Below are 16,835 nucleotides of genomic sequence, written 5' to 3'. Positions count from 1 at the left end.
GCAAGTTAAAGGTATTGAATAAATTACTTCCTTCTGACACGGTACGAATTGTTTACGATGTTTTTTGCTGCATGTTCTTGCTGTCTTGGAAGGAGGGTTAACGCGGTTGCAGATATTTGCAAGCTTTTCCGGAGCTGAAAACACCACCTTCACCTTTGCTTTATTCATGACTTCTTTAAGATTATGGGACAGAGCGTGGAGATAAGGGATCACTGCGACTTTTTGTTTCTTTTTTTCTTTGTCTCTACCTCCTTCATTTATCCTTTCTTTTCCTTTCACCCGCTTTTGAAGCTTGTGGGCGACGGAGATGAACAGGTGATTGGGATAGCCTGCCCCTAATAACCTATTTGCGTTGTGTGTCAAAGCTGGAAAGCATGCTGTGAGGACATGATCTCTTGAGCGCGTTAGACATGCAAAGACTCGCGATTGCTCTCTTCACTAATTTCGAATGTGCTGAATGGTAATGAATCGCCGGTTTCTTATTACGTGGTTCATAGTTCCAACTAATGTGATGGACCTGGAATTCCAGCTTGATGTCAAGAAATCTGATAGTGCTGTCTACTGGCACCTCGTGAGTTACGATTAGAGGGAACATGGTCGAAGTGAAAGTATGCAAAATATTCTGAAGGTCTGAGTGGAACGCCTGCCTGTGGCTATTTATGACCACGAGATAATCATCGACATACCGAAACGTCCTTATAACAGATGAGCTGGGAAGGATGGAAGCCAAGGTCCTGTCTGTAGACGCCAGAAAAATGTCACTGAGTATGGGTGCTAAACATGATCCTATGGGTATTCCAGATTTTTGCAGGTAAATGTGCTCGTTCCATGCACAGTAGGTTGAGGACAGGTACCTTGAAAGTAACTCGAGAAAGCCTTGTACAGACATTTGCAGTGCTTGTCATCCTGAATTTGAAAACTGTAAAATCATAGGAAGCCACTCGGATCAAATAAGTAGGGAAGCCTTCAACATAAAATCCAATAAATACAACTGCGTCAGCGCGCCATCTGTAGTTTTATCAGAAAAAGAAGTGGCGTACCTCTCAAGAAAAGAAAAAAGAAAACGGATGAATGTGTGAGTTATGTGCCTGGTTATCCGTTTCAAGCGCATGTCAGTTGTTAAATTTTGTTCACACTGCTTTTGTTCACACGTTCAGATGCCTTCCACCTGTTGATTGTATTCGGTTTTTTGTTATTCATGGCATTGTACGTGTTACTCACGTGTCTTAGCGTTCTTTACACCATGGCTTGTCATCTGTTGAGTTTTATCTTGTTTTATCTTCACCCCTTACGGTTTTATCGATTTTATCGGCCATTTACACCTCTTTGACGTTGACTGCCTCTGATTGTACCTGCTACTTCCTTCCTAAATATAGTGTTCACTTTCCGCTTAATAAAATCAGTTGTAAGTCAGCGCTCGTGTCGTCGGTTCTTCCCTTGGTCCCTGTCCTGTGTGCGCTGTTTTTTTCTAGAATGACTACCCACCAACTCGCACAGTCTTCCACATTGGTCTGTTCTGATATTTTTTTTGTTTTTTTTTCTAGGCGCGCATTCAGTTTCTATAGTTATGTTTTATTTGTCTTCTCTTGCACTGTCCTTTTCTGCGATTTTTTAGACGCGTTTTCTGAGTAATAAGAATGGAATGAACGTTTATACTTGAAAGTTGTGCTCTACAATTATTGTGGTCATTATAACGTGTATCTGTGTGTCTATATAAGTGCTCCTTGCTGTTGCGTTCGAGTGGTGCATAGGGCCCAGTCAGGCGGATTGATTTTCGCCGTTCGTCTGCCCTCTGCACCAAGGCACTGTGTTGTCGGACTTTCGTGAACAAAAAAAACAAAAATCTAAAAAAAATACGCGTTGCCCCCTACACTACTCGAGCATCCGGAGACTTGGTGTGTTTCTCGCAAGCGAACTAATTGTGGTCAACAAATGTTAAGCTACAGGTTGCCGAAGTCACTAAATGACATTACTCGATGTGACATCGACGTGCTCACTTGTTTTTGTTTTGTTTTTTGAGAAACCTGCCTGAGATATTTTTGTGCGCCTCTATGTCTTTCTGTAATAAGCGGTGTACGGCGTTTTCTTTTTCTTTTACTGTTGCAATTGTATCTTTTTGGGTTTCTTGTTTTGAATTTGTATTAACCCCTGGTTCATTTATAAGCCTTCACTTCCGCCCTGCTGCAGCCTCTGTAACGGCACTGTGGTCGGTCAAGCTGACCCTGAGAAGCTTTTTCCCCTTGTATCTCTCACAACAATTGTATCTCCTTGTTTGTGGAAATAAATTCAAACTCAAACTCGTCCGCCTGCTTCTTCACTAGCCGAAGATAGAGGCGTTCAGGCGGTCTCGCCTGGGGCGGACGCGATAGAGTTTTCAAGTTTTTGCCGCTCTCCCGCAAATCGGAGGCGCACGACTTTTCCATGGCAGGATAGGTCTCGGAGCGGCAAATCGTTTGGTGCCACATTCGCCTCTCTCTTCTTGCCCCATCGAAAGATACAAGCGATAAGCGCTCGCCCCTGCACAAAGGACTCCTCGCCCCGGTAACGTTTGAGAATTTTTTGCGGCCGTACCAGGCATCGGAGGCGTGCGAATTTTTCATCGGCGTATTGGGCTCGAAAGCGCGAAGCTTTTGCCACCCTCTTCGCCTCTGTGCTTTTTATCTATCCCAAGATACGGGCGTTTAGGCTGTCTGGCTCGGGCAGGGTCCAACGACATTTACAAACTTCGCGCTGGTCCCGTTAAGTCGGGCCGTACAATTTTTACATCAGCGTATAGCTCTCTGAAAGACTAAGAATTTGATACCTTTTGCGCCACTCTAGTGCGTCGCCCGGCGGAGTTATAGCAGTTCAAGAGAGGCCGCCCCGGCCGACCCGCGGAGGTCTGGGTACTTATCGCTGCATATATAAGGGGGGCATACCGCCGCGGCAGACGCGGAGGCGTAGAGTGCGCGCATCGTCGGCGAAGTCCGAAACGCGCCTCTCGCCGCCCCGGAGGCGCATTTGTGCATTTGTCGACCTCGGCCCATGGCATTTGCACGAGTTCGCGCACGATTTGTGCGACACTTGATCCGAAAGCGCCTCGAGTACGGCGTTTAGCGCGGCGGCAAAGTCCACGAGTACGGCTCGGGTGGTGCGCCGCGATGCCGGCCGCGCTGCCGCGCCCGCGATTTGGCCAGGTCCCGCGGCGGAACCGCGGTACCGACAGAGGGGCCGATAGCGCCACGGCAAAGTCCACGAGTTCGGCTCGCGCGGGGCGCCGCGAAACGCGCGCGCCGCGATGCCGCCGATGGGTGCCGCACGATTTGCGCGGCTCTTGCGGCGAAGGCGCCTCGAGCACGGCGCCAAGCGCCACGGCAAAGTCCACGAGTTCGGCTCGCGCGGAGCGCCGCGAAACGCGCGCGTCGCGATGCCGCCCGATGGGCGCGCACGATTTGCGCCAAATTTACGGCGAGATCGGCACGAGTACGGCCACTTACCAACCCACGGAGGTCTGGGTACTTATCGCTGCATATATAAGGGGGGCATACCGCCGCGGCAGACGCGGAGGCGTAGAGTGCGCGCTTCGTCGGCGAAGTCCGAAACGCGGCTCTCGACGCCCCGGAGGCGCATTTGTGCATTTGGCGACCTCGGCCCATGGCATTTGCACGATTTGTGCGACACTTGATCCGAAAGCGCCACGAGTACGGCTCGTGTGGTGCGCCGCGATGCCGGCCTGCGCTGTCGCGCCCGCGATTTGGCCAGGTCCCGCCCCGGAACCGCGGTACCGACAGAGGGGCCGATAGCGCCACGGCAAAGTCCACGAGTTCGGTTCGCGCGGGGCGCCGCGAAACGCGCGCGCCGCGATGCCGCCCGATGGGCGCGCACGATTTGCGCCAAATTTACGGCGAGATCGGCACGAGTACGGCCACTTACCAACCCACGGAGGTCTGGGTACTTATCGCTGCTACTATATGGGGGTCCTTGTGGCACTGTCGGTGGCGTGCGCCCGAGCGCGCGCGCGCCGTACGGGTCTTGATATGCGGCCTCGTGCCCAGCGTGTCCCCGTCCCGTGGACCCCACGGCATTCGTCTGCAGCCTCATCCGCGTCTGCGATAGGGGCTGGTTGTCGGACGACGCTGTTCCACGTGTTACGAAGTGTGTTCCGTGCTACCCGGACTCGATTCCGTGAGACTGCGCCGAAGACGCGGGCGTGTCCCGTCGTCTGGCGGCTAGGCCGTCTCGGCTACGCAGCAAGCGCCGTCCAGTGCCTGAACGCCGCGGCCCTAGCGGCCGCGTGCGCACTGGTGGGCGCGTTACAAATGCTTTGCCTAAGGGCGCGTGCTCTCTTGCCGCGCGGTGACAACCGGGCCTTCGGGTCGGATGCCGCAGCGAGCTCGAACGATGCACGGGCAGCGAGAGCTGCCGCGAAAAAGATGCGCGTCGCGCGCCGAGGGGTGAGAGGGGCCCCGATCGGCCGCGACAGGGCTCCCTTGAGGAGCGACAAGGGTTTGCCTATGCATCTACCTGGTTGATCCTGCCAGTAATCATATGCTTGTCTCAAAGATTATGCCATGCATGTCTAAGTACATGCCGAAATAAGGCGAAACCGCGAATGGCTCATTAAATCAGTTATGGTTCCTTAGATCGTTTCTTTCTACTTGGACAACTGTGGCAATTCTAGAGCTAATACATGCATTGAGCCTGAAGGCCTTTGGCTGACGGGCGCTTTTATTAGACCAAGACCCATCGGGTTCTGCCCGTACTCTGTGGTGACTCTGGATAACTTTGTGCTGATCGCATGGCCATGAGCCGGCGACGTTTCTTTCAAGTGTCTGCCTTATCAACTTTCGATGGTAGGTTACTTGCCTACCATGGTTGTTACGGGTAACGGAGAATCAGGGTTCGATTCCGGAGAGGGAGCCTGAGAAACGGCTACCACATCCAAGGAAGGCAGCAGGCGCGCAAATTACCCACTCCCGGCACGGGGAGGTAGTGACGAAAAATAACAATACGGGACTCTTTTGAGGCCCCGTAATTGAAATGAGTACACTCTAAATCCTTTAACGAGGATCAATTGGAGGGCAAGTCTGGTGCCAGCAGCCGCGGTAATTCCAGCTCCAATAGCGTATACTAAAGCTGCTGCGGTTAAAAAGCTCGCAGTTGGATCTCAGTTCCAGACGAGTAGTGCATCTACCCGATGCGACGGCTCGGACTGAACATCATGCCGGTCCTCTTTTGGTGCCCTTCATTGGTGCGTCTCGAGGAGGCCTGCGCTTTTACTTTGAAAAAATTAGAGTGCTCAACGCAGGCGAGTCGCCTGAATAAACTTGCATGGAATAATAGAACAAGACCCCGTTTCTGTTCTGTTGGTTTTTGGAATACGGGGTAATGATTAAGAGGGACAGACGGGGGGCATTCGTATTGCGGCGCTAGAGGTGAAATTCTTGGACCGTCGCAAGACGAACTACTGCGAAAGCATTTGCCAAGAATGTTTTCTTTGATCAAGAACGAAAGTCAGAGGTTCGAAGGCGATCAGATACCGCCCTAGTTCTGACCATAAACGATGCCAAACAGTGATCCGCCTGAGTTACTCAAATGACTCGGCGGGCAGCTTCCGGGAAACCAAAGTATTTGGGTTCCGGGGGAAGTATGGTTGCAAAGCTGAAACTTAAAAGAATTGACGGAAGGGCACCACCAGGAGTGGAGCCTGCGGCTTAATTTGACTCAACACGGGAAAACTTACCCGGCCCGGACACTGGGAGGATTGACAGATTGAGAGCTCTTTCTTGATTCGGTGGATGGTGGTGCATGGCCGTTCTTAGTTGGTGGAGCGATTTGTCTGGTTAATTCCGATAACGAACGAGACTCTAGCCTATTAAATAGGTGCGGGGTTCCCAGCACCTTACAACCTTCTTAGAGGGACAAGCGGCTCCTAGCCGCACGAAACAGAGCAATAACAGGTCTTTGATGCCCTTAGATGTCCGGGGCCGCACGCGCGCTACACTGAAGGAAGCAGCGTGTCTTTATCCCTGTCTGAAAAGACTGGGTAACCCGTGGAACTTCCTTCGTGATTGGGATAGGGGCGTGCAATTGTTCCCCTTGAACGAGGAATTCCCAGTAAGCGCGAGTCATAAGCTCGCGTTGATTACGTCCCTGCCCTTTGTACACACCGCCCGTCGCTACTACCGATTGAATGAATTAGTGAGGTCTTCGGACCGATGTCCGGCGCGGCCTTTCGGTTGCGCCGGTCTGTTGGAAAGATGACCAAACTTGATCATTTAGAGGAAGTAAAAGTCGTAACAAGGTTTCCGTAGGTGAACCTGCGGAAGGATCATTACCGGATTGTGCTTGTCACACCCGGCGCCGCCCCCGCTTATAAGCGGGGGAAGGCCTCAACCGCGGAGTTGCGAGATTCTGATGCCGCATCTCTGCAAAAATTGTTACGCCCAGCGGAGGTCCGTCACCAAGGGAATGTCGGACGGACTGCTTCCGTGGGTTCGAACGGCGTAACGCACCAATCTGGTGGGCTTTCGGTCTTCGACACTCGTTGTCGGAGAGACTCGAACGTAGCCGGTAGGCTGGCCGAGGGAAAAGGCCGGCCCGCTGCCAAGGGAACGGCGGCGGCTGCTGCGAAGTACGAAAGGAACCGCAGCTCGCTGGCTCTCGTTAGAGTTGCGACCGAGTCGGTAGGCCGGCCGAGGGAAAGGCCGGCCCGCCGCCAAGGGAACGGCGGCGGCTGCTGCGGAGTACGAGAGGAAACGCGGCTCGCTGGCTCATGAGAGTCGCGACGGAGTCGGTAGGCTGGCCGAGGGAAAGGCTTGCCCGCCGCCAAGGGAACGGCGGCGGCTGCTGCGGAGTACGAGAGGAAACGCGGCTCGCCGGCTCCGGAAAAGTAACTCTTCGCAACAACGCGCGCGCGGCGGGACGCGTGCGGCCCAGTACTTATAAGGAACGGCCGCCGCAAGACAACACCCTCTAAATACTTTCTTCAGGCCTCTCCAGGCCCTCCTTTCCACACGCGCTACGTCACGCCAAGTGTCCGGTCAGGCTGCTCACCAAGCGCGGCTCCGCTCCGCTCGGTTGTCTCCCTCGATGTGCTCGCGCTTGCCCGGGCAAGCACAGACACGAACGCAGTCTTGCAGTGAGCGTCTAGCTGCTGCTTGAGTCTTTCAGCCTGGCGTTGGGTGCATTTCCGTTCGCTCCTCGCACGGCTGTGTCTGTTTCGTGTGGCCGTTTCTTGTGTGGCGTGCGTACCTGTGCTAGCGCACGAATGGGAAACTGATTGCCTGCCGTGTAGCGAGTGCAACTTCGTGAAACATGGGCCGGTGCTGTGTTCCCGGGTGCCGCGGGAACTACCAGAATGGTCCCAAAGTACGTGTTTATTGCTTCCCAAGAGACGAAGTACGAAGAAAAGCCTGGTTGCGAGCCATTCCACGGAAGGATTTCACACCTACAGAGCATTCGAGGGTAAGACTCTGAAATATTGCTTAATAGGCGCTGGTAATTATCTTAGTTGTGAGCTGTCGCTCCCGGAAAGGCATGCTGTCTTTGTAGGCAATGATATCACTTCTTACACTTATGTATGAATTGTCCAGGAAGCATTTAGTTCTGTGGATGTGCATAAGGCTTGTGTAAAAGCTGTGTAAATATGTAAAAGCTGTTCACTATTCAGACTCTTTTTACTTAGTGTTTTAGGCAATGGAGAGTCATGGCGAATGGCCTTGCTTCATTTTCTCGTGCAGGTGTGTGAACTGCACTTCCACGCAGGCGACTTCATTACGACGTTGTCACACCAAGATGAACTGACAGGGAAAATAATAGAGGTGAAGCGTGACAGGCTACAGTTGAAGATTGATGCTGCGCCTTCTGTTTTTCCAAACTGCCCAAAATACTTGTCCTCAACGCCTGGACGGAGTGAATCGCCAGAGACGAAAAAAGCAAGAAGGGAAAACGCTGCTTTGCAGGAGGCTATGAGGAAGTCACTTCAGTCTAATGAGCTTGAACAGAAAAGAAACAAAGTTTCATCTTACGAGGAGTTCAAATCTAAGTTGCCTGGAATCTGCAACACGAAATTCTGGACCGTTTCTGTCGATGAGCAGTGCGTTAGGTTCCTTCTCATCGAGAATGATCCTTCACCTAATGTGAAATGCGCCTTGGTAGTTCTCCCTGATCTGTCACTTTCTGTTTTCTTGAATGGAGTGAAGCTTCTGTCGCTTCCTTCAGGCAGGATTCTGCCAGCTCAAGTATGCGACACCTCCAGCGTGTCCTTGCTGCTAGAAGAACTCGAGATAGGCTTGCATAATATACCTGAGGTGACGAAAGAGTCGAAACATACTAAAGTATTGCAGTTTGTCGGTTCACTGCTTGCAGACCTCATTGAGGACAGTGATACGACGAAAGAACAGTCTTCTTTGCTGAAATTTCTGGTTGAGCAGATTGAGCTTCTCCTCGCGAAACAGCATGTGTATAGCGCAGAGCTGCTGGTATTCGCCAGTATTTTGAATTCAATTTCTCCTCACGCATATCACTTCACAAGAGCTGCATCAAGAATCATTCTGCCCCATCCTTCCACACTGCGCCGTGTTTGCTCAAATTACAAAGCTGACCCTCTTGTGGAGCAAAATCAACCGCACTGTCTCTCCTACATCCGAGAACGAGTCAAATCAATGAAAGACCACGAGAAGACAGTGACCCTGATAATCGATGAGATCCACATAAAACCATACTTCGACTACAAAGGGGGCACAATAGTAGGATCGTCGGTTCATTCAACGGAACCAGCAACAACAGCCCATGTGTTCATGGTACAATCACTCCTTTCTGCAAACAAGGACGTCATTCACATATTACCTGTGAGCAAACTGAGCGCAGAAATTTTGCACGAGCATGCTAAGAACATAATCATTAATGTTGAGAAAATGGGGCTCAAAATTATCGCTGTGATAACGGACAACAATGCTCTGAACCGCAAGATGATGTCGTTATTTGCTACAAGTCCTCAGGTGAGCATTGTCTATCCCCATCCAGCCGATAACGCTCGCCCTCTTTTCTACGTGGTCGATCCTGTGCATCTCTTGAAGTGCATTAGGAACAATTGGATTAACCAGAAAAACCCTGGAACATGCCTCTATTTCCCTGAAATGGACTTGAGTGGAGCAATGCCCGAAGGGCCTCCTCGTATGAAAGCTGCTTCTTTCGCAGCTGTGCGGCAGCTTTATTCTTCAGAGAAGACGTCGCTTGTGAAGGCTGCTTACAGACTGAACGCAAAAGCCGTGAATCCAACCTCAATGGAGCGGCAAAATGTAAAGCTCGCTCTCGACGTCATTAATCAGTTTGTTTCAAATGCCCTCAGGACACATGGTTCCGCGTTCAAGATTCCTCAAGCTGAGTCGACTGCTCTTTTCATTGACGTTATCCTCACATGGTGGCAAATAGTCAATGTTAAGACCCCTTGCAAAGGCCAGAGGCTAAGGGACAGCATGCAAGACCCTGTAAGGTCTGTTGATGACACACAGTTAGCTTTCCTGAGCGGCGTTGTGGACTGGTTGGACGCTTGGGCAAGAATAAACATCACCAGTGGCTCGCTGACGAAAGAGACTCACAGTGCTTTGCGACTGACATGCTATTCTCTGGTAGAACTCTCGCGCTACTGCTTAGAAGAACTTCACTTCAAGTACGTACTGCTGGGCAAATTTCAGACGGATGCGCTAGAAGACCGGTTCGGCCGTTACCGCCAGCTGGCAGGATCACAGTACCACATTTCCGTGCGTCAGCTCTACGAATGTGAGAAGAAGCTTCGTCTTCAAAAACTTTTGACATTTCCACGCGAGGAAACAGAGTTTGAAGACGTAAGTGAGGATCTTGTCCCATGCAACTTTTCTGTGGCTGTCAGCGACGACGATATTACACACGCCCACTCTGACATGGATGCTATTGTCTACATTGCAGGATACGCTGCTCATGCTGCTTTAAAGAAGCTTTCATGTTCTGCTTGCTTCAGCACATTGGTGATTGAAAATCGAGAGATCGAAGCGGAAAATACTGCCATGATAGCTAACCTGTCGAGAGGAGGGCTGAAGTTTCCCCAGCCATGCACAGTTCACATGGTACTGATGACTAAACTAGTTGCAGAGAAGTTGTCTTTTGGAGCAACCTCGGAAGATTTTCTCTCCTGTAGAAGTCAACGTGGTGTCGTGATTTCACAGACGATTTCCCTCCTGACGAACACGACATTGAGACATGTGAAAATGGCCACACTGCACAAACTCTCCTGCGCTTGGTAGTACGCGTTGCAACCAACGTTGTTCTAAACAACTTTTGAAAACTAAGAAATGATGCCATACAAGACAATGCGCAGCAGAAGGCCGCAGCCCGGAAAGCAGCAACGCTTAAGAAGAAGTAAGTTTTATTCCCAAGCAATAAAAATGCTTTGCGCACACTTCATTGCTGGTGTCTCGTCGTTTTTATTGTAAGGGTCAGATTAGCTGTACAAATACTCAACAGCGCAACATTATTGTGAGTGTCATTATTGCTGTGTGTGAAAGCTTAAGCAAAACACAATACAGAATAAAACTAACACAATGCGCAGTAGACGGTGTTTTTTTTTTCAATGTTCACGAACTTCTACTTTAACAACTAGATATACGCATGTGCGGTCTGTGCGGATGGATTTTACCGCACGGCAGACATCATGTACGTGATAGAACCTAATAATTAGATGATTAATTGAAATTAACTAATCAATTTTTTATTATAATGACCAATAATGCGAAATTGGCGGCCGTATGCTAAATTGTTTATTATAAAAAACTGTATTAGCAGCTCGAACTTTCTTGACAATAAGGTGTTCTGCAATAAAAAAAATATATAAAGCAGATAAAATGATAGCCTAAGGCGCGCACAAACTAGCGAATTTCTTTTCTGCAGCAACGACAAAAATGAAAATGAAGGAATCACTTATAAGGCAGCTACGTACGGCAGTACCCGAATAGTGCAGACGGGCGCGGCGCGCTGAAATCGCGGAGCGCGGGGCCTGCACGGTCCCTTGGCGTGACGTCACGCGGCCGGTGGAGAGGCCTTAGCATTGAGAGGGCGTTGCGCAAGAGGTCTCGCAGTGCGGGCGCGATGTCTGAAGCCGTGCCGGCGGGGCGAAAGGAGGCACCGGGAAAAAAAGGGACGAGGGGTTGTAATCCCGCATTTTGAACGCACCTGCGGCAGCGGGGTTCTCCTGCTGCTTCGTCCTTCCCAGCCTTCGAGTAGTCTGCCGGTGCGATACCGAAAACGCCGTCCATGGCACTGTGGCCGGTGGACTCCTGTTGCGGGAGTAGTCTGACGAACGCCCGTCTGGCGGCTGTCCAAGTACGCGCTGCGTAGCCACGGCTAGGCGGTGCCTGTCTCTTAAGCGAAGCAATGATGTGGCGAAATGGTCGGATAGGGCGCAGCACGAGGCGCACCCCTTGGGGCGGCGGACTCGAGGGGCATTTCTGAGCGAAAGATGACCCCTTCCCCAAAGAGGGCGCAGCGGTGGGGGGCAAAGAACCGTCCACACAGAGCTACCGCTGCTTGGGATTCCGGGGGTGACGTCGCTGCGAACACAACGGCAGAACAAACGTGCTCGGGGAACGGCGCAAAAGCTCTGTGTTATTGCCCAATTGATGACGAAGTTACCGGTGTGCTTCCTGGTGAACCGATGGTCGTCGGACCCGTGCGACCGCTTAAAGAAAACGGGCTGAACAGCAAACCGTGAACAGCAAAAAAACGGCACCAGCGAAGACCGGAACTTGAGAGCGCCGTTGCACGTCTGCCTTAGGGTTGCCAAATGCCTCGTCGTCTCTAGCGACGCGCAAGCCATTGTCGCACACAAGCTTCGAAGAGACCTTGCTCGCCTCGGCTTTGAGGCACCGCGCAAGCATGCCGAACGGACGGCTGCTGGAACGTGGAATTGTCGGACGAAACTGCAGTCGGGGAGGCCAGGGGAGGAGCCCGGTGCCTAAAACCCTGGTTGTACTGTACGGAATTGAACAAAACCAAATGCACGACTCTAAGCGGTGGATCACTCGGTTCTCGGGTCGATGAAGAACGCAGCCAGCTGCGAGACTTGGTGTGAATTGCAGGACACACTGAGCACTGATTCTTCGAACGCACATTGCGCCCTTGGGTCTTCCCTTGGGTTCGTCTGTCTGAGGGTCGGATCATATATCAAGAGAGACGCCGGCGCCCGGGGATGGCGCGGCCGGCGACTCGTTTTGACCGTGTCGGCAAAGAGGACGGCTCTGTACGAAACGCCGAAGATCCCTCGAAAGACTTTGCGAAAGAGGAGAGTGGGTCGAACCCTTCAGCCGCGCTCCAAGCGGCCGAGTCGGGTCGCCCTGCGCAGACGACGTAACGCGGGACGGCGGCTGCTAGCCGTAGAGCGTCTGGCCTCCGAAGGCGACCGCCGCAGGAAGGGATTACCTGCAGGGAAAGCGCGGTCCCGACGGGAGACGAGGCCGTGTGGACGGGCGGCAAAGCGTTGCCCGCTGGCCCGCGTACGTGTAGCCGAACTGCTGCGAGAAACGCAGAGACGGGAGCGCCCTGTCCGGGCACGCCCGCGCGAGAAGAAGGGAGATCTCGCGCGGGGTGCGGGGAGGCGACAGGCGCGCGAAAGCGTTTCGTGCGCGGCAGTTTCGGGCGAAGCGCAGAGGCGCGCCGTGGCGCGGTGACGAAGGGGTCCCCCCGGACCCGATGCAAAGGGACCGCCTCCTCGAACGGGCGCAAAGTCGAGTAAGGGTCGAACGGACGCGATCTCGTTGCGAGCGCAGTCCGCCGTCGGTCTAAGTGCTTCGCAGTCTCTGCCCCGAGAAAAACTGGGCCACTCCAGTTGGGGCGGGGGCGACGCAAAACTTGACGATGCCCCTACGCCAGGCCGAGGTCGCTCTCTCGAGGGAAAGAGAGGTGCGGCAGGGAAAAATTCGGCCGCGGCGGTCGGGGGCTCGAAACTCTCTGCGTTATCCGCGCAAACCGCATGCGCGCGGTCCCGAGCGCCGGCCAGCGGCGCCTTCCAGTCTCGCTCGCAGTCGCCGAGGGTGCTGCCGACTGTGAGCGGGGAATGGGCGGAAGGCGTCGGCCGGACGATTGGGGAAGGACGCGCGCGCGCGCTGGACCGCGCCGGAATCGAACGCGAGAGCGCACATCTGTGGCGACCTCAGATCAGGCGAGACAACCCGCTGAATTTAAGCATATCACTAAGCGGAGGAAAAGAAACCAACAGGGATTCCCTGAGTAGCTGCGAGCAAAACGGGACCTAGCCCAGCACCGAATCCCCCGTCCTTGCAGGCGGTCGGGAAATGTGGTGTATGGGAGGCAACGTTCCCGGGAGTTTGCGACGGTGCAAGTCCCCCTGACAGGGGCTTGTCCCAGAGTGGGTGCCAGGCCCGTCTCCGCCGTTGCGCGCCCGGGACGAAGCCTCCCGTGAGTCGGGTTGCTTGAGGGTGCAGCCCTAAGTGGGTGGTAAACTCCATCTAAGGCTAAATACGACCGAGAGACCGATAGTCAACAAGTACCGTGAGGGAAAGTTGAAAAGAACTTTGAAGAGAGAGTTCAAGAGTACGTGAAACCGCTTAGAGTAAAACGGGTGGGCCCTCGAAGCTCGAAAGCGGTGGGATTCAGTCTCCGGACGACTGCCGAGCTGGCGGCGTCGGGTAAACGGCTCCTCTCGGGGGGCTGTTCCGGCTGCCAGTGCGCGGACGCGGTCTCCGGGGTGCGCACTTTCCACCGCCGGTAGAACGCCGCGACGGACGCGGGTCAATGGGAAAAGTACGACTTTGAGTCCGGCTCTGGAGGTGCCCTGCTCGTCCCCTCGGGGACGGTTCGCGGGAGTTATACCTTGCCGTGCACGAAGAGTTCGTCACCCCGTCCAGGCCCCATGGGCTTCTCCCGGCTGTCGGGAGGCCCGAACGATGACGCCCTCTGGAATCGGAGCGGAGGACCCGCTGGGCAAGCTTGTCGCCTCTCGTTGTCCGGGTTGGTCCCGTGGCGGCGGGCTGGCGGCGAGAAGCCGGGCGAGCGGGGAGTTCTCCCGCGGAGGCGCTATCGTGGTTTGCGGCGAGTAGGTCGGTAACCCACCCGACCCGTCTTGAAACACGGACCAAGGAGTCTAACATGTGCGCGAGTCAATGGGTCTCTCGAAACCCAATGGCGCAATGAAACGTGAAGGCCCTTCGCGGGCCGTGTTGCGATCCCGGACCGCACAGGGGTTCGGGCGCAGCAACGGCCCGTCCCAGGCGCTCACTTGTCGCCGGGGCGGAGCGAGAGCGCACACGTTGGCACCCGAAAGATGGTGAACTATGCCCGGGCAGGACGAGGCCAGAGGAAACTCTGGTGGAGGTCCGAAGCGATTCTGACGTGCAAATCGATCGTCCGATCCGGGTATAGGGGCGAAAGACCAATCGAACCATCTAGTAGCTGGTTCCCTCCGAAGTTTCCCTCAGGATAGCTGGCGCTCGATGGGAGAGCAGTCACACCTGGTAAAGCGAATGATTAGAGGCATTGGGGTCGAAACGTCCTCAACCTATTCTCAAACTTTCAATGGGTGTACGGGAGGCCTTCTGGGTTGAGGCCTCCCGCTGCGATGAGAGTGCCAAGTGGGCCACTTTTGGTAAGCAGAACTGGCGCTGTGGAATGAACCAAACGCCGGGGTAAGGCGCCCGAGTCGGGACGCTCATGAGAACCCATGAAGGGTGTTGGTTGCTTAAGACAGCAGGACGGTTGCCATGGAAGTCGGAATCCGCTAAGGAGTGTGTAACAACTCACCTGCCGAAGCAACTAGCCCCGAAAATGGATGGCGCTCTAGCGTCGCGCCTATCCCCGGCCGTCGCTGGCAGAGTAGCACGAAGAGTGGGGGTGCTAAGCCGCGACGAGTAGGAGGGCCGCAGCGGTGGGCGTTGAAGGTGTCGGGCGCGAGCCCGCCTGGAGCCGCCGCTGGTGCAGATCTTGGTGGTAGTAGCAAATACTCAAGTGAGAACCTTGAGGACTGAAGTGGAGAAGGGTTCCATGTGAACAGCAGTTGAACATGGGTCAGTCGGTCCTTAGGAAAAGGAGAAATCCTTTCAGAAGCGGGCGCGTTTGTGCAGCTCTGTCTGTCGAATCGGAGACGCCCCGCTGCAACCGAAAGGGAATCGGGTTAACAGTCCCGAACCCGGCTACGGAGATCGGTCCTTCGGGGCCCAGTGCGGCAACGCAAACCAGCTCGGAGACGCCGATGGGAGCCCCGGGAAGAGTTTTCTTTTCTCTGTAAGGAGATCGAGTCCCTGGAATGGGTTCACCCCGAGATAGGGACGGTGGCTCCGTAGAGCAGTGCGGCTCTTGCGCTGTCCGGTGCGCTCCTGTCGGCCCTTGAAAATCCGAGTGAGGGAGTGTGATTTTCGTGCCGGACCGTACCCATATCCGCAGCAGGTCTCCAAGGTGAACAGCCTCTAGTCTCTAGACCAATGTAGGTAAGGGAAGTCGGCAAAACGGATCCGTAACCTTGGGAAAAGGATTGGCTCTGAGGGCTGAGCCGGTCGGGCTGGGGTCCAGAAGCAGGAATGGCACTGCACCGGGACTGGGCGAGGCTCGCCGCCGTCAAAAGCGGTGCGGCCGAGCCCGGACCAGCGTCGGTACCTTCCTGTGGAAAGCCACAGCTGTGCTTGTTCCGGGGGCTTCGTGCCCGAGGTTCTTGATTCGGCCGGCAGAAAACAGCCAACTCAGAACTGGCACGGACCGGGGGAATCCGACTGTCTAATTAAAACAAAGCATTGTGAGGGCCAGCATTGGTGCTGACGCAATGTGATTTCTGCCCAGTGCTCTGAATGTCAACGTAAAGAAATTCAAAAAAGCGCGGGTAAACGGCGGGAGTAACTATGACTCTCTTCGGCGAGGCCTCACGTTTCTTCTGCTTGGCGACGGCAAGCCGCGTTAATTGACACTGCCTTGGGGGACCACCTAACTCCGCTATGCGGGGAAATTCTAGTATCTAGCCAAATGCCTCCTCATCTAATTAGTGACGCGCATGAATGGATTAACGAGATTCCCACTGTCCACGGTGAGATGTGTGTGGGGGCCCCCAAGACCAGACCAGGTGGGCACTAGTTGCCCGCCCCTACTGCGCACTCACGGGGGGAGGCTCGCATTAGGTTATAAAGGCAATAAACGTACTGAAGATTGGTGGAAAAAAAAAAATTTTGAAGAACCGGTATGGCAGAGCAAGTGTAGCGAATCGAAGGTATTGAAAGTAATATAAAATTTGAATAAAAAGTAGAGAATTAGTGATGCGTCACATCAATAAACAAGTGTTGTTGTTCAAACGACATCAGGGATTACTGGGTGGAAGCTGCTGAGTCGTCGGTGCGGCGCAGCAACGAACAAGGAAGTGATGTTTGGTTGTGAGTTTGTGAGTGCCAGAAGAGGACACGGAGCGACAAAGAACTGGAGTGGTGTTGTGCAGTGTGAAGTGCAGTGGGTGAGGTGCCTACGGGTGTAGTATAATCTCAACTAAGACACCGAGTGTTGTGAGGTGTCGTGTGGTGCAAACCATGGCTGACAAGGGCAGTGAAGAAGAGGAAGACACAGGAGGCAGTGATGTTTGGTTGTGAGTTTGTGAGTGCCAGAAGAGGACACGGAGCGACAAAGAACTGGAGTGGTGGTGTGCAGTGCAGTGGGTGAGGTGCCTACGGGTGTAGTATAATCTCAACTAAGACACGGAGTGTTGAGAGGTGTCGTGTGGTGCAAACCATGGCTGACAAGGGCATTGAAGAGGAAGACACACAAGGCAGTTTGAAGACAAGACAAGATAAGACAAGACACCCAAGTTTTGTGTATATCAGTGCAGTGCAGCAAGT

At 53.7% G+C, this 16,835-nt stretch overlaps 2 non-coding genes and 1 pseudogene across 2 annotated transcripts; all 3 read left to right on the top strand.

Annotated features, from left to right (window-relative positions):
• The first annotated feature begins 4,500 nt into the window (after positions 1–4,500).
• Positions 4,501–6,316, top strand: LOC144111578 (small subunit ribosomal RNA). Its single transcript, XR_013310105.1, has one exon. It is a non-coding gene; the product is annotated as a small subunit ribosomal RNA (ribosomal RNA).
• Positions 6,317–12,015: 5,699 nt separating this feature from the next.
• LOC144111544 (5.8S ribosomal RNA) lies at positions 12,016–12,168 on the top strand. Its single transcript, XR_013310077.1, has one exon. It is a non-coding gene; the product is annotated as a 5.8S ribosomal RNA (ribosomal RNA).
• Positions 12,169–13,157: 989 nt separating this feature from the next.
• On the top strand, positions 13,158–16,381 carry LOC144111619 (large subunit ribosomal RNA; annotated as a pseudogene).
• Positions 16,382–16,835: the final 454 nt, after the last annotated feature.

This window comes from Amblyomma americanum, chromosome 11 (assembly GCF_052857255.1).
Source record: "Amblyomma americanum isolate KBUSLIRL-KWMA chromosome 11, ASM5285725v1, whole genome shotgun sequence".
NCBI classification, from domain to species: Eukaryota; Metazoa; Arthropoda; class Arachnida; order Ixodida; family Ixodidae; genus Amblyomma; species Amblyomma americanum.
The sequence above is the reverse complement of the archived record's forward strand: the minus strand, read 5'-3'. Positions and strand labels throughout refer to the sequence as shown.